The sequence below is a fragment of the Elephas maximus genome, chromosome X (assembly GCF_024166365.1).
Source record: "Elephas maximus indicus isolate mEleMax1 chromosome X, mEleMax1 primary haplotype, whole genome shotgun sequence".
Classification (NCBI taxonomy): Eukaryota; Metazoa; Chordata; class Mammalia; order Proboscidea; family Elephantidae; genus Elephas; species Elephas maximus.
This window is the reverse complement of record NC_064846.1, coordinates 127,412,374-127,439,485: the sequence shown is the minus strand read 5'-3', so window position 1 is coordinate 127,439,485 and position 27,112 is coordinate 127,412,374. Positions and strand designations below refer to the sequence as shown.

The window sequence follows — 27,112 nt, the reverse complement described above, 5'->3', positions numbered from 1 at the left end:
AATGCCATTTTTTTTGCATGTTTCTCATCTTCTTTTGTTTCTTTGCTCCCTCCTTTGTACCTTTTTCTAGATTATTTTTGGATTCCATTTTCATTTATCCATTGGCTTTTTGGCTACATTTCTTTGTGTTTTTTTTTTTTTTTTTTTAGTCACTGCTCTATAGGTTACAATACACCTACCTAACCTTTCCCAGGCTTGGTGAGCTACTTCCAAAAATTAGTCAATGAAAACCTTCTGGATCACAACAGAACGTTTCCTGATTCGCTTAGTTTGGACACATCATCAGGAGGGATTAATCACTGGAGGAGGACATCATGTTTGGTGAAGCGGAGATAGAGGGCCAGTGAGGGTAAGGGAGATCCTCAGTTAAATGGATTGGCATGGTAGCCTCAACAATGGACTTGAACATGCCGGTGATCATGAGGATGATGCAGGACTGGGCAATGTTTTGCTCTGTTGCCATGAGTCAGAGTCAGCTCAACAGCATCTATCTATCTATCTATCATCTATATCTTCAAGTTCACAATTTCCTATGTTGTCTACATTTTGCTGTTGAGTCTATCAGGAATTTTAAAGTTTCAGAGATTATATTTTCAGTTCTAAAATTTCCATTTGATTTTTTTTTTCAGTTCCCTTTTCTCTGCTGAGAACTTCTTTCTATTCATATGAAATGTGTTTACCTTTACCTCATTGAGCATAGTTATGATTGTTGCTTTAAGTCTTTGTCCGATATTTCCACTACCTGGGTCATTGCACAGTTGGTATCTGTAGAGCTGGCATCTGTTGAGAATTGATCACATTTTAAAAATTACTTTTATGTCATGTAACTTTCTGTTGTATCCTGGACATTTTGGACATTTCATTGTGTAGCTTCTAGATCCTGTTGTAATTCTCTGGAGAGTGTTGATTTATTTTGCTTATCATGCAATCAACCCAGTAAGTTTCTGAATGGAAGTTTTGTCTTACCTTATGTGGGAAGTGTTTCTAATCTATGGTTTTCAAAATCTTTGCTTTATTTCTTTGAGTATGTCCCTCACATATGCCACTCAGTGTTAGATTGAGATGTGGCAGTGTACTGACTGTACTTACAGTTCTCAAAGTCTTATTTTGCTTCTTTGGGTCTTCCCTGTGTACACACAACTCAAAGACAAACCCAGCACTTGCATGGGTTCATACACAGAATCAGAGGATCTTTTTCTCCAGCTGTCTTTTCTGGGATGTCTCCTAAATTTTCTGATTCTCAGGGGTCTTTTTTCTTGTTTTCTGTGGCCAGAAAATTGGGCTTTATATCAGTTTTAGCCATCGATACTGCCACTGCACTGCTGCTTTGTAACAGGGGACCATTCCAGCACAAAGATGCAAGAGAAACGAGACCATAAAGAAATTTCTCTCAAACTCTTTGGACTGTAGTACCTCCTTTTCCTGGTTCCTCTGACCTGAAAGTGAGCTTTCTATCTGAGCTTTAGTTGCTCACATTGGTGCCTCTACACAGCTCCATGACTGGAGCTTGCCCTCTGAGCAATGTTGCAAGAAATTCAGTCTTCTGTGAATCACTTTTCCAAGTTTTACCTCCCTTCCACATTTGGCCTGCTTTTGTTTACTTCTCAGAATCCTCAGGAAGTTGCTTTTTGTATTTCTTCCAGTATTTTTAGTTATGACCAGTGAGAAAGTCTTTAGGGGGCTTAATCTATTCTGACTGGATCAAAAGCCCCTCCACTGTAGTGTTAACTTGCATTTCTGAGATGAAAAATAAGTTGAGCATTTCTTCTTCTTTTGTGATTTGATTATCCTCTGTAATAAAGTATTTGTGGAAGTGTTTTGCCCAATTTCCATTAAGTTGTTGTCTTTTTCTTACTGACTAGTAGGAGTTTTTTATATATTCAGAATATGAGACCTTTTTGGATTCATGTATCACGGTCAACATTCAACCATTTCAGAAGGTAGCATATGATCAAGAACTGATGACACTGAAGGAAGAAGTCCAAGCTGCACTGAAAGCATTGGCAAAAAACAAGCCTCCAGGAATTGATGGAATACCAATTGAGATGTTTCAACAAACAGATTCAGTGCTGGAAGTACTCACTCATCTATACCAAGAAATTTGGGAGACAGCTACCTGGCCAACCAACTGAAAGAGATCCATATCTGTGCACATTCCAAAGATAGGTGATCCAACAGAATGTGGAAATTATTGAACAATACCATTAATGTCACACATAAGTAAAATTTTGCTGAAGATCATTCAAAAGTGGTTGCAGCAGTGCATTGACAGGGAACTGCCAGAAATTCAAGCCGGATTCAGAAGAGGATTTGGAACAAGGGATATCATTGCTGATGTCAGATGAATCTTGACTAAAAGCAGAGAATATCAGAAAGATGTTTCCCTGTGTTTTATTGACTATTCGAAGGCATTTGACTGTGTGGATCATAACAAATTATGGATAACGTTGTGAAGAATGGAAATTCTAGAACATTTAATTGTGCTCATGTAGAACCTGTACATAGACCAAGAGGCAGTTGTTTGAACAGAACAAGGGGATACTGTGTGGTTTAAAGTCAGAAAAAGTGTGCATCAGGGTTGTGTCCTTTCATCATACTTATTCAATTTGTATGCTGAACAAATAATCCAAGAAGCTGGACTCTATGAAGAAGAATGGGGCATCAGGATCGGAGGAAGACTCATTAACAACCTGCATCATGCAGATGACACAACCTTACTTGCTAAAAGTGAAGAGGACTTGAAGCACTTACTAATGAAGATCAAAGACCACAGCCTTCAAGTATGGATTACACCTCAACATAAAGAAAACAAAAATTCTCACAACTGGACCAATAAGCAACGTCAAGATAAATGGAGAAGAGTTTGATGTTGTCGGGGATTTCATTTTACCTGGATCCACAATCAACGCCTGGAATCAGCAGTCAAGAAATCAAATGATACATTGCGTTGGGCAGATCTGCTGCAAAAGACCTCTTAAAAGTGCTAAAAAGCAAGGATGTCACTTTAAGCACTAAGATGCACGTAACCCAAGTCATGGTGTTTTCAATCACCTCACATGCATGCAAAAGCTGGACAATGAATAAGGAAGACCGAAGAAGAACTGATGCCTTTGAATTATGGTGTTGGTGGAGGATATTCAATATACCATGGATTGCCAGAATGAACAAATTTTGTCTTGGAAGAAGTACAGCCAGAGTGCTCCTTGGAAGTTAGGATGGCAAGACTTCGTTTCATGTACTGTGGACATGTTATCAAGGAAGGACCAGTCCCTGGAGAAGGATATCGTGCTTGGTAAAGTAGAGGGTTGGTGAAAAAGACGAAGACCTTCAAGGAGATGGATCAACACGGTGGCTCCAACAATGGGCTCAAGCATAACAAAGACTGTGAGGATGGCACAGGACTGGGCAGTGTTTCATTCTTTTGTACATAGGGTGTCTATGAGTAGGAACTGACTTGACAGCACCTAACAACAACATTAACGTCACGAGTATCTTCTCCCATGCTGTGGATTGCCTCTGCGTTCTGTTTATTTTTCCTTCTGATGAATAACCAAAAACCAAACCCGTTGCCATTGAGTCGATTCTGACTCATAGTGACCATATAGGATATAGTAGACCTGCCCCATAGGGTTTCCAAGGAGCATCTGGTGGATTTGAACTGCCGACATTTTGATTAGCAGCTGTAGCTCTTAACCACTGAGCCACCAGAGCTCCTTTTGATAAGTAGAAGTTATTAATTTTAATGTAACATTATTTATCTTTTGTTTTTCTTTTATGGTTATTGCCTTTAGTGTCCTGTTTAAAGAATCTTAGCCTATTCTAAGATATTTTCCTGTGTTTTCCTCTGAAAAGGTTTATTGTTTTACCTTTTACATTTAGATCTGCAATCCATCTGGAATTTTTCTTTTTACTTCTGGTATAAACAGTGATTTAAGAGTAAGATACATATATTTTTCATATAGCTATTCAGTTGATCTTGTGTAATTAGTTAAAAAGATCATCCTTTCCTCACTGAACTGCAATATTGACTGATAGATATTTCTTAATAAGAATTTTTACATGGAAACAATTTTAGTGATAATTCTTAATTAGCATTTTTACATGGAAATAATCCTGTTAATACAAGTAGGGAACAATTGCCATTTCTACTGAAGATTTTTTAGTAGAGGTGGAATACTCTTTTTTTTTTTATTGTGCTTTAGGTGAAAGTTTATAGCTCAAGTTAATTTCTCATACAAAATTGATACACATATTGTTATGTGACACTAGTTGCAATCCCTATAATGTGACAGCATGCTCCCCCTTTCCAAGGTAGAGCACTCTTCACAAAATAAGTTGTCACTCTTCCTAAATGGAATAATAAGGCTGGAGAAGTTTATAATATATATAAAATCAGTCTCATAGTTCTGTGGGAAGGCATAACATAATTTTGATAGATGATTCTAAAGGTCTTTAAGGGTTTAAATAAGCCACTGCTACTGCAATCATATAACCTTATTTCAAATCTTCTATACTGTTTCCAGACCGTGTGTCACATGCTGCATCTCTGTGATTTGATGTAGAAATAAGGTATTTATGTGGTTAAGAGGTGAGGAAGGAAATGAGAAAAGAGACAGGCTGTGCACTTGTGTGTATGGGACTCTGGAAGATCAGATTTATTACCTGGAGTGGTCAATCTTAGAGGGATTTATTCTGATGATTCTGAGTCATAAGTTGGCAAGCTTAATGATGGGAAATACATTTGTGACTAATCACCAGCACTGGGCATCCCCCCTAGTGAGAAGATCCATCCAGGAAGCAGAACCACTGCTCTGATGATTCCTTGGAGCAGCAGGAACAGAAGCCAGCATGCCTATCAATATCATAAATAGCCAACTTAAGTCCTGCTTGGTTTTTTGGACCATGAGAAGCAGTACATTTGAGTTCAAATCCGGCTTAGATAAGTGTGGTGGATGTAATTATGTAGTGCTTAGGTTTGAACTGTTGACATCCAAAGCTGATTTATTTGGCGTGAATGGTGTATTTGGATTTTTTCCCACTTTCAATCTTGTTCAAGCAGGCCTGTTATTTAATTTGGAAACTGTATAGTAGCTCCCTGGGTCCTGTTTACTGCCATTTTAAAATTGTAATCTAGATAATATTCACTCAGCAAGAGATGTTTTTGGTCTGAGAGAAAAATGACCAAAATTGAGGATTTGTTCATATAATTCTTTTCCTTCCGTCTTTACATTACTTTTGCTCATAGAAACTGGGGCCCAATGAAGCTCATTTTCATTACGTGAATTTGAACAATTTGGTATTTAATGCCAAATTTATTGTAAATAAGTATATCATATATATTATCATTTTAGTGTCTTGTTTTATTTGAGAAAGATGGTCTGAGATTCCAGAATTGGACTTCATGTCTCTCTAACATGCACAGTCTGAATTCTGGATACTGTGTGCTTCTTTTTCCATCTTGCCTATACTCTGTAAGTATAAGAGACCCTACAGCAAATTCTCACTAAACTGAAAAAAAGAAAAAGAAAACCCTAACCTGTTGCCATAGTCGATTCTGATTCATAGTGACCCTATAGGACATAGTAGAATTGCCCCGTAGGGTTTTCCAAAAGTGGCTGGTGGATTCAAACTGCTGACTTTTTGGTTAGCAGCTGAGCTCTTAACCACTGTGCCACCAGGTCAATATGAACTAAGGGAAAGTGTAGTTACCCACGTTGGTAAGCAACCTAGATCAGTTGAAGTGTTGACTGAGGGTGAGGGAAATCTAGAACGCATGGCAGAGGAGGGAGATGATGAATATCAATTATAGCTTTGGGGCTAGTGGGAGCACCAAGGACCATAGGTTATTCTACTAACCTTTGTGTCTTAAGTCTTTTATTAGAGATTGCAGCTGGTCACCACTTTGAAGATTTACTGACAGAGTGCACCTTCTTTGGGCAGAAGCAGATCTGGGTGGTGCTAAACCAAAAAAACCAAAAAGTTGCTGTCAAGTCGATTCCATAGAACTGCCCCATAGGGTTCCCAAGGAGCAGCTGGTGGATTCGAACTGCCGACCTTTTGGTTAGCAGCTGAGCTCTTTTGTTCCCTGTGTTACATCCCCTTGGTCCGCCTGACTTCGATTGATGTGGACAGTTCCTATGCTTGCTGCTGGCTTCCTGTTCTGCTTTAGGGATTTCTCTTGCTCCACCCAGAAGCAAAGTGGAATTAACTCCCCAAGAGAGGGTTAGGAGTTGGTGGATAAAAGCTTCAGCCTCTGTTCTTCAGAACGATAATTCTAAGATACTCTTCTATATGATTTCTCAGAGGGTCACCAATGGTATTCAGCCTCACTTGTCCACAGAGGTAACCAGCTCAATAATGTACTCTTTATTGGTTGTCCTTCTTCATTCCTGCTTCCAGGAATCACTCTTAAATAAACTATCTGCATTCTAGTCCATGTCTCAGGCTCTACTTACTGTTTAAATTTACCAAAAATAAAAAAGCAAACAAAACTTTTTTTTATATCCTTAAAAAGTATTTGCAAAAAATTAAAAATAATTACTTATTGATTGATTGATTGGTTTAATGACTGCCTGTGATCTTAAAAATGCTTAACTTTCTTTTCAGAAAATTTCTCCATAAGGGTGAATATATAAAATTTCAACCTACTAAATGGAACTATTGAAAAATACAAATTACTGGAACCCAAATAACTGAAATAAAAAACAATATTATTTTCAAAACCAAAATGCAAGTAAGTTGCTTTTCTAGATCCATGTGCATAAATTTTTTAAATTGTGCTTTAAGTGAAAGTTTACAAACCAAGTCAGTCTCTCATACAAAAATTTATATACAGCTTGCTAAGTACTCCTAATTGCTCTCCCCATAATGAGACAGCACACTTCTTCCTTCCACTCTCTCTTTTTGTGTCCATTTGGCCAGCTTCTGACCCCCTCTGCCCTCTCATCTCCCCTCCAGACAGGAGATGCCAACATAGTCTCATGTGTCTACTTGATCCAAGAAGCTCATTCTTCACCAGTATCATTTTCTATCCCATTGTCCAGTCCAATCCCTGTCTGAAAAGTTGGCTTTGGGAATGGTTCCTGTCTTGGGCTAACAGAAGGTCTGGGGACCATGACCACCGGGGTCCTTCTAGTCTCAGTCAGATCATTAAGTCTGGTCTTTTTACGAGAATTTTGGGTCTGCATCCCACTGCTCTCCAGCTCCGTCAGGGGTTCTCTGTTGTGTTTCCTGTCGAGGCAGTCATCGGTTGTAGGCGGGCACCTTCTAGTTCTTCTGGTCTCAGGCTGATAAAATCTCTGGTTTATGTGGCCCTTGCTGTCTCTTGGGCTCATCTTTACCATATGTCTTTGGTGTTCTTCATTCTCCTTTGCTCCAGGGGGTTTGAGACCAACTGATGCATCTTAAATGGCTGCTTGCTAGTGCTTAAGACTCCAGATGCAACTCCAAAGTGGGATGCGGAATGTTTTCTTAAATAGATTTTATTATGCCAATTGAATTAGATGTCCCCTGAAATCAGGGTCTCCAAACCCCTACCCCTGCTATGCTGGCCTTCGAAGCACTCAGTTTATTCAGGAAACCTCTTTGCTTCTGGTTTAGTCCAGTTGTGCTGACCTCTCCTGTACTGTGTGTTGTCTTTTCCTTCACCTAAAATAGTTCTTATCTACTAACTAATTAGTGAATACCTCTCTCCCTGCCTCCCCCCTCTCAAAACCATCAAAGAATACTTTCTTCTCTTTTTAAACTATGTCTCGACTTCTTATGATAGTGGTCTTATACAATATTTGCACCTGGCTAATTTCACTCAGCATAATGCCTTCCAGATTCCTCCATGTTATGAAATGTTTCACAGATTCATCACTGTTCTTTATTGATGTGTAGTATTCTGTCGTGTGAATATACCATAATTTGTTTATCCATTCATCTGTTGATGAGCACCTTGGTTGCTTCCATGTTTCTGCTATTGTAAACAGTGCTGCAATGAACATGTGTGTGTATATATCTGTCCCTGTAAAGGCTCTTATTTCTCTAGGATATATTCCAAGGAGTGGGATTGCTGGAACGTATGGTAGTTCTATTTCTAGCTTTTTAAGGAAGTGCCAAATTGATTTCCAAAGTGGTTGTACCATTTGACATTCCCACCAGCAGTGTATAAGTGTTCCAGTCTCTCCACAACCTCTCCAGCATTTATTATTTTGTGTGTTTTGGATTAATGCCATCCTTGCTGGGGTGAGATGGAATCTCATTGTAGTTTTGATTTCCATTTCTCTAATGGCTAATGATCATGAGCATTTCCTCATGTATCTGTTACCTTACCTGAGTGTCTTCTTTAGTGAAGTGTCTGTTCATATCTTCTGCCCATTTTTTAATTGGGTTGTCTTTTTGTAGTTGAGTTTTTGCAGTATCATGTAGATTTTAGAGATCAGACGCTGATCAGAAATGTCATAGCTAAAAACTTTTTCCCAATCTGTAGGTAATCTTTTTACTCTTGGTGAAGTCTTTGGATGAGCATAGGTGTTTGCTTTTTAGGAGCTTCCAGTTATCTAGTTTCTCTTCTGCATCGTAAGTAATGTTTTGTATATCATTTATGCCATGTACTAGGGGTCCTAAAGTTGCCCCTATTTTTTCTTCCATGATCTTTATCTTTTTAGATTTTATATTGATGTCTTTGATCCATTTTTGAGTTAGTTTTTGTGCATGGTGTGAGGTATGGGTCTTGTTTCATTTTTTTGCAGATGGATATACAGTTATGCCAGCACCATTTGATAAAGAGGCCGTCTTTTCCCCATTTAACTGACTTTTGGCCTTTGTCAAATATCAACTGCTCATATGTGGATGGATTTGTGTCTGGATTCTCAATTCTCTTCCATTGGTCTATGTATCTGTTGTTGTACCAGTACCAGGCTGTTTTGACTACTGTGGCAGTATAATAGGTTCTAAAATCAGGTAGAGTAAGATCTCCCACTTTGTTCTTCTTTTTCAGTAATGCTTTACTTATCCAGGACCTCTTTCCCTCCCATATGAAATCGCTGATTTGTTTTTCCATCTCATTAAAAAATGTCACTGGAATTTGGATCAGAGTTGTATCTATAGATCACTTTTGGTAGAATATACATTTTTATAATGTTAAGTCTTATATCCATGAGCAAGGTATGTTGTTCCACTTATGTAAGTATCTTTTGGCTTCTTGCAGAAGTGTACTGTAGTTTTCTGTGTATAAGCCTTTTACATCTCTGGTAAGATTTATTCCTAAGTATTTTATCTTCTTGGGGGCTACTGTAAATGGCATTGATTTGGTGATTTCCTCTTCGATGTTCTTTTTGTTGGTGTAGAGAAACCCAACTGATTTTTGTATGTTTATCTTGTATCCCGATACTCTGCTGAACTCTTCTATTAGTTTCAGTAGTTTTCCAGAGGCTTCCTTAGGGTTTTCTGTGTATAAGATCATGTCATCTGCAAGCAGAGATACTTTTCCTTCTTCCTTGCCAATCTGGATGCCGTTTCTTTCTTTGTCTAGCCTAATTGCTCTGGCTAGGACCTCCAGCACAATGTTGAATAAGAGTGGTGATAAAGGGCATCCTTGTCTGGTTCCCATTCTCAAGTGGAATGCTTTCAGGCTCTCTCCATTTAGGATGATGTTGGCTGTTGGCTTTGTATAAATGCCCTTTATTATACTGAGGGATTTTCCTTCTATTTCATTTTGCTGAGAGTTCTTACAATGAATGGGTGTTGAACTTTGTCAAATGCCTTTTCTGCATCAATTGATAAAATGATGTGATTCTTGTCTTCTATTCTATTTATATGATGGATTATATTAATTGTTTTTCTAATGTTGAACCATCCCTGCATAAAAAAAATTTTTTTTATACCTGGTATGAATCCCACTTCTTCATGGTGAATTATTTTTTTGATATCTTGTTGAATACTATTGGCTGGCAGTTTGTTGAGGATTTTTGCATCTTAGTTCATGAGTGATACAGGTCTGTAATTTTCTTTTTTTGTGGTGCCTTTTACCTGGTTTCGGTAACAGGGATATGCTGGCTTCATAGAATGAGTTTGAGAGTATTCCGTCCTTTTCTGTGCTCTGAAATACCTTTAGTAGTAGTGGTGTTAACTCTTCTCTGAACGTTTGGTAGAACTCTGCAGGGAAGCCATCTGGCACAGGCTTTTTTTTTTTTTTTTGGGAGTTTTAGATTACCTTTTCAATCTCTTCTTTTGTTATGGGTCTATTGAGTTGTTCTACCTTTGTTTGTGTTAGTATAGGTAGGTACTGTGTTTCCAGGAATTCACCCATTCTAGGTTTTTAAATATGTTAGAGTACAATTTTTCATAGTAATCTGATATGATTCTTTTAATTTCAGTTGTGTCTGTTGTAATATCGCCCATCTCATTTTTTATTTGGGTTATTTGCTTCTTCTCCTGTTTTTCTTTTGTCAGTTTGAGCAATGGTTTATCAATTTTGTTAATTTTTTCAAAGAACCTGCTTTTGGTCTTGTTAATTCTTTCAATTGTTTTTTCTGTTTTCTATTTCATTTAATTCTGCTTTAATTTTTGTTATTTGCTTTTTTCTGGTGCCTGAGGGTTTCTTTTGTTGCTCTCTTTGTATTTGTTCAATTGTAGGGATAATTCTTTGATTTTGGCTCTTTCTTCTTTCTGTATATATGCATTTATTGACATAATTGACCTCTGAGCACTGATTTTACTGTGTCCCCAAGGTTCTGATAAGAATTGTTTTCATTCTCATTAGATTCTATGAGTTTCTTTATTCCATCCTTAATATCTTCTGTAACCCAGTCTTCTTTGAGCAGGGTATTATTCGGTTTCCAAGTGTTTGATTTCTTTTCCCTGCTTTTTCGGTTATTGATTTTTACTTTTTTGGCCTTATGGTCAGAGAAGATGCTTTGTAATATTTGAATGTTTTGGATTCTGCTAAGGCTTGCTTTATGACCTAATATGTGGTCTATTCTAGGGAATGTTCCATGTGCGCTAGAAAAGAAAGTATACTTGACTGCTGTCGTGTGGAGTGTTCTGTATATGTGTATAAGGTCAAGTTGGTTGACTATGGCAATTAGGTATTCCATGTCTTTATTGAGCTTCTTTCTGGATACCCTGTCCTTCCCCGAAAGTGGTGTGTTGAAGTCTCCTACTATTATTGTGGAGCTATCTCACTTTTCAATGCTGGTAGAGTTTGTTTTATGTATCTTGCAGCTCTGTCATTGGGTGCATAAATATTTAATATCGTTATATCCTCATGGTATATTGTCCCTTTAATCATTATATAGTGTCCTTCCTTATCCTTTGTGGTGGATTTAACTTTAAAGTCTATTTTGTCAGAAAGTAATATTGCTGCTCCTGTTTTTATTTTTATTGTTTTTTAAAAAAAATTTTATTGTGTTTTCAGTGCAAGTTTACAAATCAAGTCATTCTTTCATACAAAACTTTGTATACACCTTGGTATGTACTCCCTATTTCTCTCCTCCTAATCAGACAGCCCGCTCCTTCCCTCCACTCTCTCTTTTTGTGTCCATTCCACCAGCTTCTGACCCCTGTGCCCTCTCATCTCCCCTCCGGATAGGAGATGCCAACATAGTCCCAAGTGTCTACTTGATCCAAGAAGCTCATTCTCCACTAGCATCTTTTTCTATCCCATCGTCCAGTTCCTACTTTTTTGTTGTTGTTGTTTGCTTGATACATTTTTTTCCATCCTTTGAGTTTTAGTTTGTGTCTCTAAGTCTAAGATATGTCTCTGGTAGGCAGCATATAGATGGATCATGCTTTTTAATCCATTCTGCCACTCTCTGTCTCTTTTTTGGTGCATTTAGTCCATTTCCATTCAGCATAATTATGGATAGGTATGAATTTAGTGCTGTCATTTTGATGTCTCTTTTTGTGTGTTGTTGACAGTTTCTTTTTCCCACTTAATTTTTTGTGCTGAGTAGTTTATCTTTATATATTGCCTTTTCCTTTTATTCATTGTTGTTGATATTTTTCTGCACAGCCTCTATTTTTTTCTTGTATTTTATTTTGATGTGTAGGATAGTTTGTCTCCTTATGTGTTTACCTTAATATTTACCCCTATTTTTTCTAAATTTAAACCTAACTTTTATTTCTTCATATCACCTTGTCTTCCTCTCCATATGAAAGATCTATGACTAAATTTCTTAGTCCCTCTTTATTGTTTTAATGTTGTCTTCTTTTACATAATAACATCGCTGTTTTCCTGTTTTAAGGGTTTTTTTTAATCTTGATTTTTTTTGTGTGATTTCCCTGTCTGGGTTGACATCTGAATGCTCTCTCCAGTGTTCTAGTCTTGGGTTGATACCTGATTTTCTAACCAAAGAACTCCCTTTAGTATTTCTTGTAGTTTTGGTTTGGTTTTTACGAATTCCCTGAATTTCTGTTTATCTGGAAATGTCCTAATTTCACCTTCATATTTGAGAGACAGTCTTGCTGGATCTATGATTTTTGGCAGGCAATTTTTTTCCTTCAATGCTTTATATAAGTCATCGCATTGCCTTCTTGCCTGCGTGGTTTCTGCTGAGTCATCCGAGCTTATTCTTATTGACCTCCTTTTAGGTGACTTTTCAGTTATCCCTAGCTGCTCTTTAAATTCTCTCCTTATGTTTGGTTTTGGCAAGTTTGATTATAGTATGCCTTGGTGACTTTTTTTTAAAATCTACCTTATGTGGAGTTCGATGGGCATCTTGGAAAGATATCTTCTCATCTTTCACGATATCAGGGATGTTTTCTGACAAGAAATCTTCAGCAATTATCTCTGTATTTTCTGTTATCCCTCCCTGTACTGGTTCTCCAGTCACTCATAGGTTGTTTCTCTTGATAGAGTCCCAGATGATTCTTAAGGTTTCTTCATTTTGTAAAATTATTTTGTCTGATTTTTTTTTAAATATATTGGTGCCAAGTGCTTTATCTTCAAGTTCACTAATTCTACCTCCCTCTTCCTCAGTTCTGCTCCTCTGACTTTCTATTGAATTTTCTAATTCTGTAATTTTTTTGTTAATTTTCTGAATTTCTGATTGCTCTCTGTCTATGGATTTTTCCAACTTATTGATTTTTTCTTTATGTTCCTGAATAACCTTTTTAATTTCTTCAACTGCTTTATCTCTATGTTCCTTGGCTTGTTCTGTGTATTGTCTGATCTCCTTCCTGATGTCTTGAAGGGTTATGTATATTAATTTTTTTGTTATGCATCTAATAATGCTAGGAAGGCACTTTCATCTAGCAGATCCCTTGATTCTTTGTTTTGAGAGCCTGTGGAAGTGATCATTGTCTTTTTCTTTATGTGATTTGATATAGACTGTTGTCTCAGAGCCATCTATAAGTTATTGTATTAGTTATTTTATGTTTGCTTACTGTATCAGAGCTTCTTGCTTTGTTTTGTTTGATATGCCCAGATGGTTTGCTTGAGTGAGCTAGCCTGATTATTTTCACCTTTGAAGCTCTGATGTCCTGTCAGCAGATGGCCAGAGCTGTTGTCAGGTATATCAGTATAGGAATCCATTCACTTTTCTTGTATGGATTCAGCTCAGGTGTCCAGGTAGCTGCTCATCCAGTGCGTGGTACAGGCTCTGTCCTACAGTCTTAGAGGGGTAAGGGTGATTGGTATAGCTACCAGTATCTGGTTGCAGCAGGGGGTCACACTCTTAACAGGGCAGGGGGCTGAGAATCATCCCCCAAGTGTCTCTGAGGAAATTGCTTCTCTCTTCCCTAGTGTGTACAGGTGGGTGGGCTCTGCAGATGGAAAGTTTTTGGTTGTAAGGACTGGGAGGTACCTGTTATCATTGGACCCCTGTCACGGGTGGCTGGGTGATCTGATTGGAGCCACCAGTTCTTAGGCCCTTGATGTGGGTAGGTGAGGGCCCTGTTTAACAGGCAAAGCGGAGTCAAACATCAAACACCCACCTCTCCATTGTGCAGCTAAAACAGTTGTAGTCTGCCAACAAGGGCCTATTCTTCTGAAACAGGCCCACACAGGTCCATGCAGGCAGGAAAGTACTCAAAGTCACAGGCTGTTTATGCCTGGACAGGAGCCACTTCTGTCCTGAGCTCTCCAGGTTAGTGGAGCTGGCAAATTATCTTTTTCCCCAACTGTGAATTTATTCTTTCTCCAAGGCCAGGAGTATGGCTCTAGGCACTCAACAGGCCCTATCTCAGGCCCAGGGAAATCAACAGCCACTGAAGTTGGCTTGGGAGTGGGTGACGCAGTAAAATATGTGGAAGTACTTAGCTTTTGCCGAGAACGCTGTTTTTCTCTGGTTCCAGAGGTGTGAGTAGGCTGTGTGGCTGACTGTTTCTTCCTGAGGAAACCGCAGCCTGATACTAGTACCAGCCTGCTGCAGCTGCTCCCAGGAATGGTGACTGAGGGCTCCTGGCGATTCAGGTCCAGTAACTCCTCTCCCCTTCTGAAGCAACTCTTCCTCCCCCTGCCACTCAGTTTGTTTTCTAACTTTGCCTTTGATGTTCAGGGCTCCTAGCTTGTCATAAATATCCTTGTTTCACTTGTTTTTTTGTGTCTTTTTTGTAAGAGGGCTCGCCAGAAGCATCTGTGTATTCTGCCATCTTGGCCTCGCCTCCCATGTGCATTAATATTTTCATTTTTGGCCCTCAAAGATTCAGCTGACTTTCAGTGTCTACTTATTCTCAGGGTTTCCTGGGATCTTATGAACGGTTTCCCCACTGTTCTAGAGGGCAGGTTATTATTCCCACGTTATTCTCTGTAGGAACAGAGTTTCCTGCAGTCAGCTAAGAATTGTTCTTTAGTTGATGAATATTTTTACTTCTGCCTGGATCTTGATTAACAGTGCCAAGTTAAAAATTACTCCTCAGCTTGAATTTATCTGTTTAAGAATTTGATATCCCCCCACCCACCAAATCATTCCCAATGTCACTCTCTCCCACCTCCTTTCATCCCAGGTCTTCTTTCTGTATTTCTGCTTTGTGGATTTGAGCCTATCTATTGCAATAAACCTTGATGTTGAAACGTTATAGAACAGGTAGTGTTTTTTTGATTCCATCTTTGAAGTCCTTCCTCTTCTTCATAAAATCTAGGATTTTACACACTCTCTCTGTCCATGTCCTTTTACATAGATTTCAGTTTTTGTCCAGTGAAATTTATTCCAAATTTGTGTGCTTAATATAGGTGTTTTTCAATACATGAATGTCAGGTAGAATTCTAAATGTTAAGAAACTAGCTGCAGTAACTACATCAGTCAGAACCTAGTCAGAATAAAAGAAACTGTGCCAGGTAGTTTAATTGAAGGAATTTAATAGAGGGGGCTAAGTTACAAAGAGCCAATTGGAAAAGATGAGACAACTCAGAGACTTAGCAACTGCAGGAAATCATCCCTACCTCCATGACTGAAAGGACAACTGAAAAGGGTAGTGATATGGGACTGGAATCATGGCAGAGGCTGCCCAGCAACTGTTGGAACTATGGAAGAGACAAAGCCTTTGTTAGAAGTGCCACCCAAAGCAGAGAGAGAGAGAGAAATCCTGGTTTTCCCCTCTATCTCATCCAGTCTCTTGGCAGGGAAACCAACTGGGTGAGTGTAACCAGAAGCCTGGGAAGTATAATTTGTATGGTTCAAACCACCATGATACAGAGCGGAGCAAAGGAAGAGTGAAGAGTGAATTGGAGAGAAAATGTACAGTAAAAGTAATGACTTTGTTGAGGCTACTCCAGCCATAGATGTTGTTACGAAAGGGAGGAAGATAACAGGGGAGGCCCTGGGTAGGAAATCTCCATTATGTGTAGAACTGAATACCTATGACATACTGTTCATTGTGGATGAGACAGGCTTTAGGATGAACAGCCCCTGTATGTAGAAAGCTTAAAGCCTAGAAGGAGAGCTAGGCATGTAAAGAGTATAATAAATTACAGTAAGTGTTTTAATAAAGAATTATAAGGTATTATGGATAATATACCTGGGAGGCCTAATCTCCTATGGCATCAGGGAAGGCTTCCTGGAGTAAGTAATATTTAAGGATGAGTGGGAATTAGAAGTGGAAGATGAAGGATGTGAAAGAGGGAGGAGGTAAATCCAGAATAAGGAACAGCATGAAGGGAACAGAAGAAATACTGTGACAGAAGAATGGCTGTGGTGAGGAGCAGGTAATGTTGCTGGAGACAGGGCTGGGTATGAAGTCTGGTCCAGGTCACAAAGGGCTTTGCAGGCCATGTTGAGGACTTTAGACCCTATTCTAAAGGCAATGGAAGGTTTCTGAAGAGTTCTAATTAGGACAACAACAATCAGATTTATGGTTTAGAAAAGTCACTCCAGACTGGTGGTGGGAAGAGGAGGTAGGAGGCTGAGCAGTAGTCCAGATGAAAGAAGATGTTGACCTAGACCAATGTGGTGAATGGGGATGGGGGAACATTCTAGAGATATTTGGAAGGTTGAAACAGCAGTGCTTCACGATTGATTGCCTATGTGGGTGAGAGTGAGAGAAGAGAATGATTATGTTTGAGCCCCTGAATGAATAGCAGTGCCAGCTGTTAAAATGAGGAGTGTAGTCAGTGGAGCAATCTAGATGATTAAGAATCCAGGGGTTGGCAAACTTTCTCTGTGAAGGGCTAGATAGGAAATATTATCAGCTTTGTGAGCCATATGGTCTCTGTTGCAACAACACAACCCTGCTGTGAAAGCAATCATAAACAATATGTAAACAAATGGGCAGGACTGTGTTCCAATAAAACTTTATTTACAGAAACAAGCAGTGGACCAGATTTGGCCTGGGGGCTATCGTTTGCGTACTCCTGGTTAAGACAATGAATTTCGTCTTGGACATCTTGAGTTTAAGGGACAAGAAGACATCCAGGTGGAGGTGTTGAGTTGGCACTAGAGGAGGGGGGAATTCTACTGTTCCTTTCTTTTCCTTGTTTCCTACCCTGTTTGCAAAAAAATAGCTACAAAAGTTCAGAACTATTCTTTATTGTGATATGGTCATCTTCCTGTGGGATAGTGATTTGGAGTTTGGGCAAGGGCAGGGGAAAATGCTAGATGTTTTAATCAAATACATCATTTAGTGATTGCGGTAATGGAATTTCCCTTTTTTATAAGGCAATATTGTCTAACATATATTATGTGTGTATTATCTGCTGAGCATTGAGCTGCGTTGAGCCAGTCTATGGGAATACAAAGATGAATAAGAGGGTACCTGAAGATGTCCACACTCTAAAAAGTAAGGGAAAATTACATTAAAAATTATCCTATGATATAACGTAATGAAAGTAACAATGGAGGTTTGGACTTAATCTTACAAGAAGGCTTTAGTTACTCCTGCAGTGGCTAAGTGAGTGAGTGGAAGGTTTCTTGAAAGCTACTATTTGAAAGATTGGGTAGTAATTAGACAAACAAACGGTGATGTTGGTGTAGGTGAGTGGTGGGAATTCTTACAGAAGAAGTAGCACAGATAAAGGCAAGACAGTGTAAAAACACATGGTATGTCCAGGGGAGAGTAAAATTGGGGCCTAATGAAACCCTGGCACACCTGGAAAGGCCCAGAACATTTTTCAAGTGGAAAGGTTTCTAATACTGCATTTGTACTTGCTCTATCATGAGTTAAACAGAGCCAGGGAGAATGATTGGCCGGTAGGACAAGAGCTGTATTAGTGGGATTGTGGAACTGGGGAGCGGTTGGCTGGGGGCACAGTAGGGCACTAGGTGGTTGGTCTGGGGGCTTGATATCCTGTTCAGATACACCTGGGAGGCTGAATCATGGCCTGAATGTCTGGTAGATCCATTGGAATTAGGATCCTATGAAGGGACACTCAGACGACTTTAAATGGGAGCTCAGATCTCTGGGCTGTTTGGGGATTTGATTTGTGCCTTCCTGTGGAACACAGCAATCCTAATAGTGTGGCTTTTGTAAACTGTTCCCAACAAATGAAGTAAGTACCTTATTGTAAACAAAAGCAAGCAAGCAAATAAATAAATAAATAAATGACCTCTGTGCTGTGATTGGAAACCCTGGTGGCGTAGTGGTTAAGTGCTACGGCTGCTAACCAAACGGTCGGCAGTTCGAATCTGCCAGGCACTCCTTGGAAACTCGGTGAAGCAGTTCTACTCTGTCCCATAGGGTCGCTGTGAGTCGGAGTGGACTCGATGGCACTGGGTTTGGTTTTTTTGGTTTATACTGTGATTATCATTAAAAGATAAAATATATTTGTAGGAGGAGCCATCATTTGTCAAAGTGAATTCATTGCGTCTTCTCAAAAACATGTCATTGTCTTATAGCTTGAATTTTTGCCATGAAGACTGAAGAAAAAAATTAGCAAATAGAACTCACTGAGCTATGCAGGAAAATTCCTAATTATGTTTCGCATTTCTTCTCAAATTCAGAGGCACTGAGAGAAATAGAACATGCCTCAAGATGGCACCCTTGAACCACAAAGTTTTGAAGCAAAGTCAGTGAATTTGTAAAGTGAAGGCTGGTCAAGCCTGGCTGCAATCCTAGTGGGGAAAGAAGAAGGTGAAGAGAAGCTGTGTCCTCCATCCTGCAAAACCTTCATGGACGCCAGGCAAGCCTTAGGGGTAGGCTTGTGTGGTTGTTCTCAGACTTGGGTTCCATCAGCTTCCAAGGTTAAAGGGTTAAATCAACAAGATATGTATAAATAAATTTATTTACATATCCCTTTAACAAAGTATGTATTCCCTCTTCTTAAGCCCATCTTAAATAGTTGAACCACAATTTGGAATTTTAATAATTTTCTTTGAACTCTAGTAAGCTATCATTCCAATGTAAGCACTATCCTTAGATGTGAGGGACTGAAACACAAAGGAAACATTAACCAGGAGTCTACTGCAATACCCAAATGAATGGGATGCTCCGCTTAGTAGAGCAACTTCCCTTAGAGAGGAAGGCAGCATAGCATAAAAAGAGCTAGGGCCTCAGCAGCTGCCATATTTAGGACTGAATCCTATCTTTATCCTTTCTTAGCTACGTACCCTTAGGCCAGCTTCTTAATCTAATAGTATCTATTCCAGGCTGTTGAGGATTAGAGACAATGTATTAAAGTGCCCAGTGCTTGGGAAGTGCCTACTAATGGTTATTACTGCGGGAGAAGTCATCTAGGGGTGTTCAGGCTGTACACTGAACAAGGTATCACATTCATGGAGTGCCATTTACACTGTAGACATCTGAATGCAAATGAACATAGGTGAGCCCTACAGCAACAGGGAAATGCCCCCTCTCTACATCAACCTACACTGGCTCGTGTAGCAGTATGCTTATTGAGGCAATCACATGGCCATACATGAACTATTGCATGTATCTGCAAGGCTATTCTCTACATTGACTGTCCCCTTGCTCTCCAAATAGGAACCTGATAAGAGTTGTCCCTTCTGCTTTGGTGGGGAGGGGCAGGGAATAAGCTGGTATTACAAGAGCCCAAGTGGCCCAGGTGAGCAGGAGATAGTGGGGGCTCCTGTATAGAGTCCTCGCAGGACTTTCATGTTCTAGACAATGGCTAAAAGAGATCCATGGAACTGCCATTGGGGCAATTTTCAGCTGAAGGGCAGTGCTCCTCCCAGCATACCAACACAGTCCCCTCCCCCTTTTATAGGTGGGTTATGCCACATAAAGGGTCGTATGCCACACTCTGGCCCAGCTGTGTGAGTTTATTCAGTTTGGCAACAATATATTAATAGATTTTTACTTGAAGAAGAGAGGCCATTCGCCAATGCACTCAAAATTCCCTAATGGCTAGCAGTGGTCCTGTTGCTGTTACAGAGACATCAGGATCTGGCATATTGCCTATAGCATTGACTTTCATTTGATGATATCTATACTTTTAATACTTTTAATGGAAACCCTGGTGGCATAGTGGTTAAGAGCTATGGCCGCTAACCAAAAGTTGGCAGTTTGACTCCACCAGATGCTCCTTGGAAACCATATGGGGCAGTTCTACTCTGTCCTATAGGGTCGCTATGAGTCAGAATCAAATTGATGGCAACGGGTTTATACTCGTTAATTACACTTAGTAGCACTTTGTACAATTTTAAAATCTCTGTCATCCCTCTGTTCTTTCTACTTCTCATCTCCTTTCAGTTTTTTCTCCTGTCCTCTAATACCTTCTTTGCCTTTTTTCACTGTCTTGCAGCGAATGCTCATTCTCCTCCTCAAAACCTTTGTCTATCCACCTTCTATCTTCTTTTCATTCCTCATATCAGTTTTATTCCCCCTATTATCTTCTCCATGTTTCTTCTTTTCTTGTTCACTTTCTTCCCCTCTCTCCATGCCTTTACTCCCACCCAGGTTTTTTTTTTTTTATAACCTCTTTCAGCTTTATTCCCTCCTCCAAACCTTAACCAACACCACCGTCCGTTTTTCTTTTTCCCTTTTATTCAATCACTCCATTTCTCCCAGTGGCAATGGATTAAGAAAATTCTGGGAAATAGAAGGTCACAGTGTTTCCAGTGCTGAGAGACCATTTGACCCAAGCCAAGCCCTGTGAATGTCCATTTCACTTTGTGTCCTTAGAAAATAATAATGTTCAGAGAAGTGACCATCATGGATCTAGCTGTATAGGCATCGTGTAAACTTCCTCTGGAGCTGGGGGCTGTGAATTTAGGTCTTGCCCAGGTTTAAACCCAATTTCATGGCTCATTTTCCCCTTGAAATTATGATAACAGAAAAGTCATGGAGTCTGTTTAGGGCTAGTCTAATGTTTTTGACCTTTTTGGGGTGAGGGTTTCCTCTGAGAATCTGTCGAAAATTTTGGTCCTTCTTCCTCCAAAAAATGCACAGGAGCTCAAAGTTTTCCTTACAATGTAAGGAATTCACATAGCCCCTAGAGCCCATTTGAGGGCTTTCTAGGAGCCCCTTGGCTGTGGGTTGGCTGAACTGACTCTAGAGTTGCTGTTATTAGTTGCCGTCCAGTAGGCTCTGAATCATGGTGACCTTACACATAAGAGAACGAAACATTGCCTGGTCCTGAATTATCTTCCTTAAAACTTAGGGAGATCATCTTCCACCACTATATCGGACAATATCCTGTTGTGCTCCATAGGATTTCATGGGCTAGTTTTCAAAAATAGATCTCCAGGTCTTTCTTCCTAGTCTGTCTTAGTCTGGAAGCTCTGTTGAAACATGCGCATCATGAGTGACACTGTAGATATTTGAAATAATGGTAGCATAGCTTCCAGCATCATAATACATAACCTACCACAGAACTACAAAGTGGTGGAACTCTACAGCTGTTGTTGTTAGGTCTCATTGAGTCAGTTCTGATGCATAGCATCCCTATGTATAACAGAATGAAACACTGCCTGGTCCTGTGCCATCCTCACAATCACTGTTAGGCTTAAGCCCATTGTTGCAGCCACTGTCAATCCATCTCATTGAGGGTCTTCCTCTTTTTCTCTGTCCTTCTACTTTACCAAGCACGATGTCTTTCTCCAGGGACTGATCCCTCCTGACAACATGTCCAAAGTATATATATGAGATGTAGTCTTGCCATCCTTGCCTCTAAAGAGCATTCTAGTTGTAATCTTCCAAGACAGATGTGTTCGTTCTTTTGGCAGTCTATGGTATATTCAATGTTCTTCACCATCTCCACAATTCAAAGGCATCAATTCTTCATCTGTCTTTCTTACTCATCGCCCAGCTTTCCCACACATACGAGGCAATTGAAAACATCATGACTTGGGTCAGGCACACCATAGTCTTCAAGGTGACATCTTTGATTTTCAACACTTTAAAGAAATCTTTTGCAGCAGATTTGCCCAATGCAAAGCATCTTTTGATTTCTTTACTGCTGCTTCTGTGGGTGTTGATTGTGGATCCAAGTAAAAGGAAATCCTTGACAACTTCAGTCTTTTCTCCATTTATCATGATGAAGCTTATTGTTCTAGTTGTGAGGATTTTTTTTCCTTTATGTTGAGGTGTAATCCATACTGAAGGCTGTGGTCTTTGATCTTCATCAGTAAGTGCTTCAAGTCCGCTTCACTTTCTGCAAGCAAGGTTGTGTCATCTGCATAACATAGGTTGTTAATGAGTCTTCCTCCAATCCTGAGGCCCTGTTCTTCTTCATATAGTCCAGCTTCTCGGATTATTTGCTCAGCATACAGATTGAATAGGTATGGTGAAAGAATACAACCCTGATGCACACCTTTCCTGACTTTGAACCAATCAGTATCCTCTTGTCCTGTCCTAACAACTGCCTCTTGATCTATGTAAAGGTTCCTCATGAGCACAATTAAGTGTTCTGGAATTCCCATTTTTCGCAATGTTATCCATAATTTGTTATGATCAGCACAGTTGAATGCCTTAGCATAATCAATAAAACACAGGGAAACATCTTTCTGATATTCTCTGCTTTCAGCCAGGATCCATCTGACATCAGCAGTGATATTCCTGGTTCCGTGTCCTCTTCTAAATGCAGCTTGAATTTCTGGCAGTTCCCTGTCAGTATACTGCTGCAAGTGCTTTTGAATGATCTTCAGCAAAATGTCACTTGTGTGTAACATTAAGATACTGTTAGATAATTTCTGCATTTGGTGGGATCACCTTTCTTGGGAATAGGCATAAATATGGATCTCTTCCAGTCAATTGGCCAGGTAGCTGTCTTCCAAATTTCTTGGCATAGACAAGTGAGTACTTCCAGTGCTGCATCCATTTGTTGAAACATCTCAATGGGTATTCTGTCAATTCTTGTAACCTTGTTTTTTGCCAATGCCTTCAGTGCAGTTTGGAATCTTCCCTCAGTTCCTGCTCATGTGGTACCTCCTAAAATGGTTGAATGTCGACCAATTCTCCTTAGTATAGTGACTCTGTGCATTCCTTCCATCTTCTTTTGATGCTTCCTGAGTCATTTAATATTTTCCCCATAGAACCCTTCAATATTGCAACTTGAGGCTTGAATTTTTTCTTCAGTTCCTTCAGCTTGAGAAATGCTGAGCACGTTCTTCCCTTTTGGTTTTCCACCTCCAGGTCTTTGCACATGTCATTATAATACTTTACTTTGTCTTCTCAAGCTGCCCTTTGAAATCTTTTGTTCAACTCTTTTACTTCATCATTTCTTCCTTTCACTTTAGCTACTTGACATTCAAGAGCAAGTTTCAGGGTCTCTTCTGACACCCATTTTGGTCTTTTCTTTTTTTCCTCTTTTTTAATGACCTCTTGCTTTCTTCATGTGTGATGTTCTTGATGTCATTCCACAACTCATCTGGCCTTAGGTCATTAGTGTTCAATATGTCAAATCTATTCTTGAGGTGGTTTCTAAATTCAGGTGGGATGTACTCAAGTTTGTACTTTGGCTCTCATTGACTTATTCTAATTTTCTTCAGTTTCAAATTGAACTTGATATGAGCAGTTGATGGTCTGTCCTGCAGGTGGCCCCTGGCCTTGTTCTGACTGATGATATTGAGCTTTTCCATTGTCACTTCACAAAGATATAGTCGATTTGATCCCTGTGTATTCCATCTGGTGAGGTCCATGTGTATAGTTGCCATTGATGTTGCTGAGGAAAGGTATGTGCAATGAAGAAATCGTTGGTCTTGCAAAATTCTATTGTACCATTTCTGGAATTGCTTCTATCACCAAAGCCATATTTACCAACTACAGAGCCTTCTTCTTTGTTTCCAGCTTTCACATTTCAATCTCCAGTGATTATCAATGCATCCTGATTGCATGTTCGATTGATTTCAGACTGCAGAAGTTGGTAAAAGTCTTCAGTTTCTTCATCTTTGGCCTTAGTGGTTGGTGTGTAAATTTGAATAATAGTTGAATTAACTGATCTTCCTCATAGGCATGTGGATATTATCCTATAACTGACAGTGTTGTACTTCAAGATAGATCTTGAAATGTTCTTTTTGACAATGAATGCAGCACCATTCCTCTTCAAGTTGTGGTTCCTGGCATCGTAGACCATATGATTGTCTGATTCAAAATGGCCAACACCAGTCCATTTCAGCTCACTAATGCCTAGGGTATCCAAGTTTATGCATTCCATTTCATTTTTGACGACTTCGAATTTTCCTAGATTCATACGTTATACATTCTACATTCCGATTATTAATGGATGTTTACGGCTATTTCTTTTCATTTTGAGTTGTGCCACATCAGCAAATGAAGGTCCCAAAAGTTTGAATCCATCCACACATTAAGGTCAACTCTATTTTGAGGAGGCAGCTCTTTCCCATTGTCTTTTGAGTGCCTTCCAACCTGAAGGGCTCATCTTCTGGCAGTACATCAAACAGTGTTCCACTGTTATTCATAAGGTTTTCACTGGCTAAATCTTTTTAGAAGTGGACTGCCGGGCCATTCTTCCTAGTCTGCCTTGGTCGGGAATCTCAGCTAAAACCTGTCCTCCACAGGTGACCCTGCTGATATCTGAATACCAGTGGCATAGCTTCCAGAGTCAGAGCAACATGCAAGCCCCACAGTAGGACAGACTGACAGACGTGTGGGGGGTGATCTCTAGAGTAGGACAGTATTGATTCTAGAGTAGGAAAATATAAATTCAAACTCCAAGGGTGGTTTTGTCTGCTTCGACAGGCAGTTGGTGTAATGAGTTGCAGGGTTGAAAACGGGGAGAATTTCACACTTCAATACCAGAGCAATAGACCATGGTGTGAATTTTCTAGATTGAGGTGATATTGGTTAGGTTTTGCCTGCCCTATGTGTTTTATTTATTTATTTATTGTGCTTTAGGTGAAAGTTTACAAATCAAGTCAGTCTCTCATACAAAAAGTTATACACACCTTGCTATGTACTCCTAGCTGCTCTCCTCCTAATGAGACAACACATTTCTCCACCCTGTATTCCCCATGTCCATTCAACCAGCACCTGTCCCCCCTCTTCCTTCTCATCTCACCACCAGACAGGAGTTGTTCACATAATCTCATGTGTCTACTTGAGCCAAGAAGCTCACTCCTCACCAGTGTCTTTGTCTATCTTATAGCCCAGTCCAATCCCTCTCTGGAGAGTTGGCTTCAGGAATGGTTCCAATGTTGGGCTAACAAAGGGTCCGGGGACAGTGACCATCAGGGTCCCTTCAGTCTCAGTCAGACCATTAAGCCTGGTCTTTTTACAAGAGTTTGAGATCTGCATGCCACTGTTGTCCTGCTCCATCAGGGATTCTTTATTGTATTCCCTATCATGGCAGTGATTGGTGGTAGCCATGCACCATCTAGTTCTTCCGGTCTCAGGCTGATGGAGTCTCTGGTTTATGTGGCCCTTCCTGTCTCTTGGGCTCATCTTTATCATATGTCTTTGTTGTTCTTCATTCTCCTTTGCTCCAGGTAGGTTGAAACTAATTGGTGCATCTTAGATGGCCACTTGCTAGCGTTTAAGACTCCAGGCGCCTTTCACCAAAGTGGGATGCATAACATTTTCTTAATACATTTTGTTATGCTATTTGACCTAGATGTCCCCTGAAACCATGGTTCCCAGAACCCCAACCCTGCTACTCTGGTCTTTGAAGTGTTCTGTTATATTCAGGAAACTTCTTTGGTTTTGGTTTAGTCCAGTTGTGCTGACTTCCCCTGTGTTGTGTATTGCCCTTTCCTTCACCTGAAATAATTCTTGCCTATTATATAGTTAGTGAATATCCTTCTCCCTTCCTCCCCACCCTTGTAACAATCAAAGAATATTTTCTCCTGTATTTACACATTATCTAGAGTTCTTATAGTAGTGGTCTCATACAATATTTATCCTTTTGCAACTGACTAATTTCACTCAGCATAATGCCTTCCAGATTCCTCCATGTTATGTTTCACAGATTCATCGTTGTTCTCAGTCGTTGCCTAGTATTCCATCGTGTGAATATACCATACTTTATTCATCCATTGACGGGCACCTTGGTTGCTTCCATTTTTTTGCTACTGTAAACAGTGCTGCAAGGTACATGGGATTGCATATATCTGTTCATATGAAGCCTCTTATTTCTCTAGGATATATTCCAAGGAGTGGAATTGCTGGATTGTATGGTAGTTCTTTATTTCTAGCTTTTTAAGGAAGTGCCAAATCAATTTTCAAAGTGGATGTACCATTTTATATTCCCACCAGCAGTGTATAAGTGTTCCAGTCTCTCCATAACTTCTCCAACATTTATTATTTTGTGTTTTTTGGATTAATGCCAGCCTTGTTAGGGTGAGATGGAATCTAATTGTAGTTCTGACTTGCATTTCTCTAATGGCTAATGATCGTGAGCATTTCCTCATGTATCTGTTAGCTGCCTGAATGTCTTCTTTCGTGAAGTCTGTTCATACCCTTTGCCCATTTTTTAACTGGGTTATTTGTCATTATGTGGTTGAGTTTTTGCAGTATCATGTAGATTTTAGAGATCAGGCGCTCATCGGAAATGTCATAGCTAAAAACTTTTTCCCAGTCTGTAGGTAATCTTTTCACTCTCTTGGTGAAGCTTTGGATGAGCATAACTCTTTGATTTTTAGAAACTGCCAGTTATCTAGTTTCTCCTCTGGTGTTTGTACATTGTTAGTAATGTTTTGTATACTGTTTATGCCATGTATTAGGGCTCCTAGCATTGTCCCTATTTTTTCTTCCATGATCTTTATCTTTTTAGATTTTATTTTTAGGTGTTTGATGCATTTTGAGTTAGTTATTGTGCATGGTGTGAGGTATGGGTCTTGTTTCATTTTTTTGCAGATGAATGTCCAGTTACGCCAGCACCATTTGTTAAAGAGACTGTCTTTTCTCCATTTAATTACATTTGGGCCTTTGTCAAATATCAGCTGCTCACAAGTGGATGCATTTATGTCTGGATTCTCAATTCGGTTCCATTTTTCTATATATTTGTTGTACTAATACCAGGCTGTTTTGACTACTGTGGCAGTATAATTGGTTCTAAAATCAGGTAGTGTGAGGCCTCCCACTTTGTTCTTCTTTTTCAGTAATGCTTTACTTATCCAAGGCCTCTTTCCCTTCCATATAAAGTTGGTGATTTGTTTCTTCATCTCATTAAAAATGCCATTAGAAGTTGGGTTGGGATTGCATTGTATCTATAGATTCCTTTTGGTAGAATAGACATTTTTATAATGTTCAGTCTTCCTATCCACAAGCAAGGTATGTTCTTCCACTTATGTAGGTTTCTTACCATAGCGTCTTATAGTTTTCTTTGTATAGGTCTTTT

General features: G+C 39.5%; 1 pseudogene; it reads right to left on the bottom strand.

Moving 5' to 3' along the window:
- LOC126068788 (40S ribosomal protein S8-like) overlaps positions 1 to 27,112 on the bottom strand; it is a 165,775-nt pseudogene that overhangs the window by 122,253 nt on the left and 16,410 nt on the right.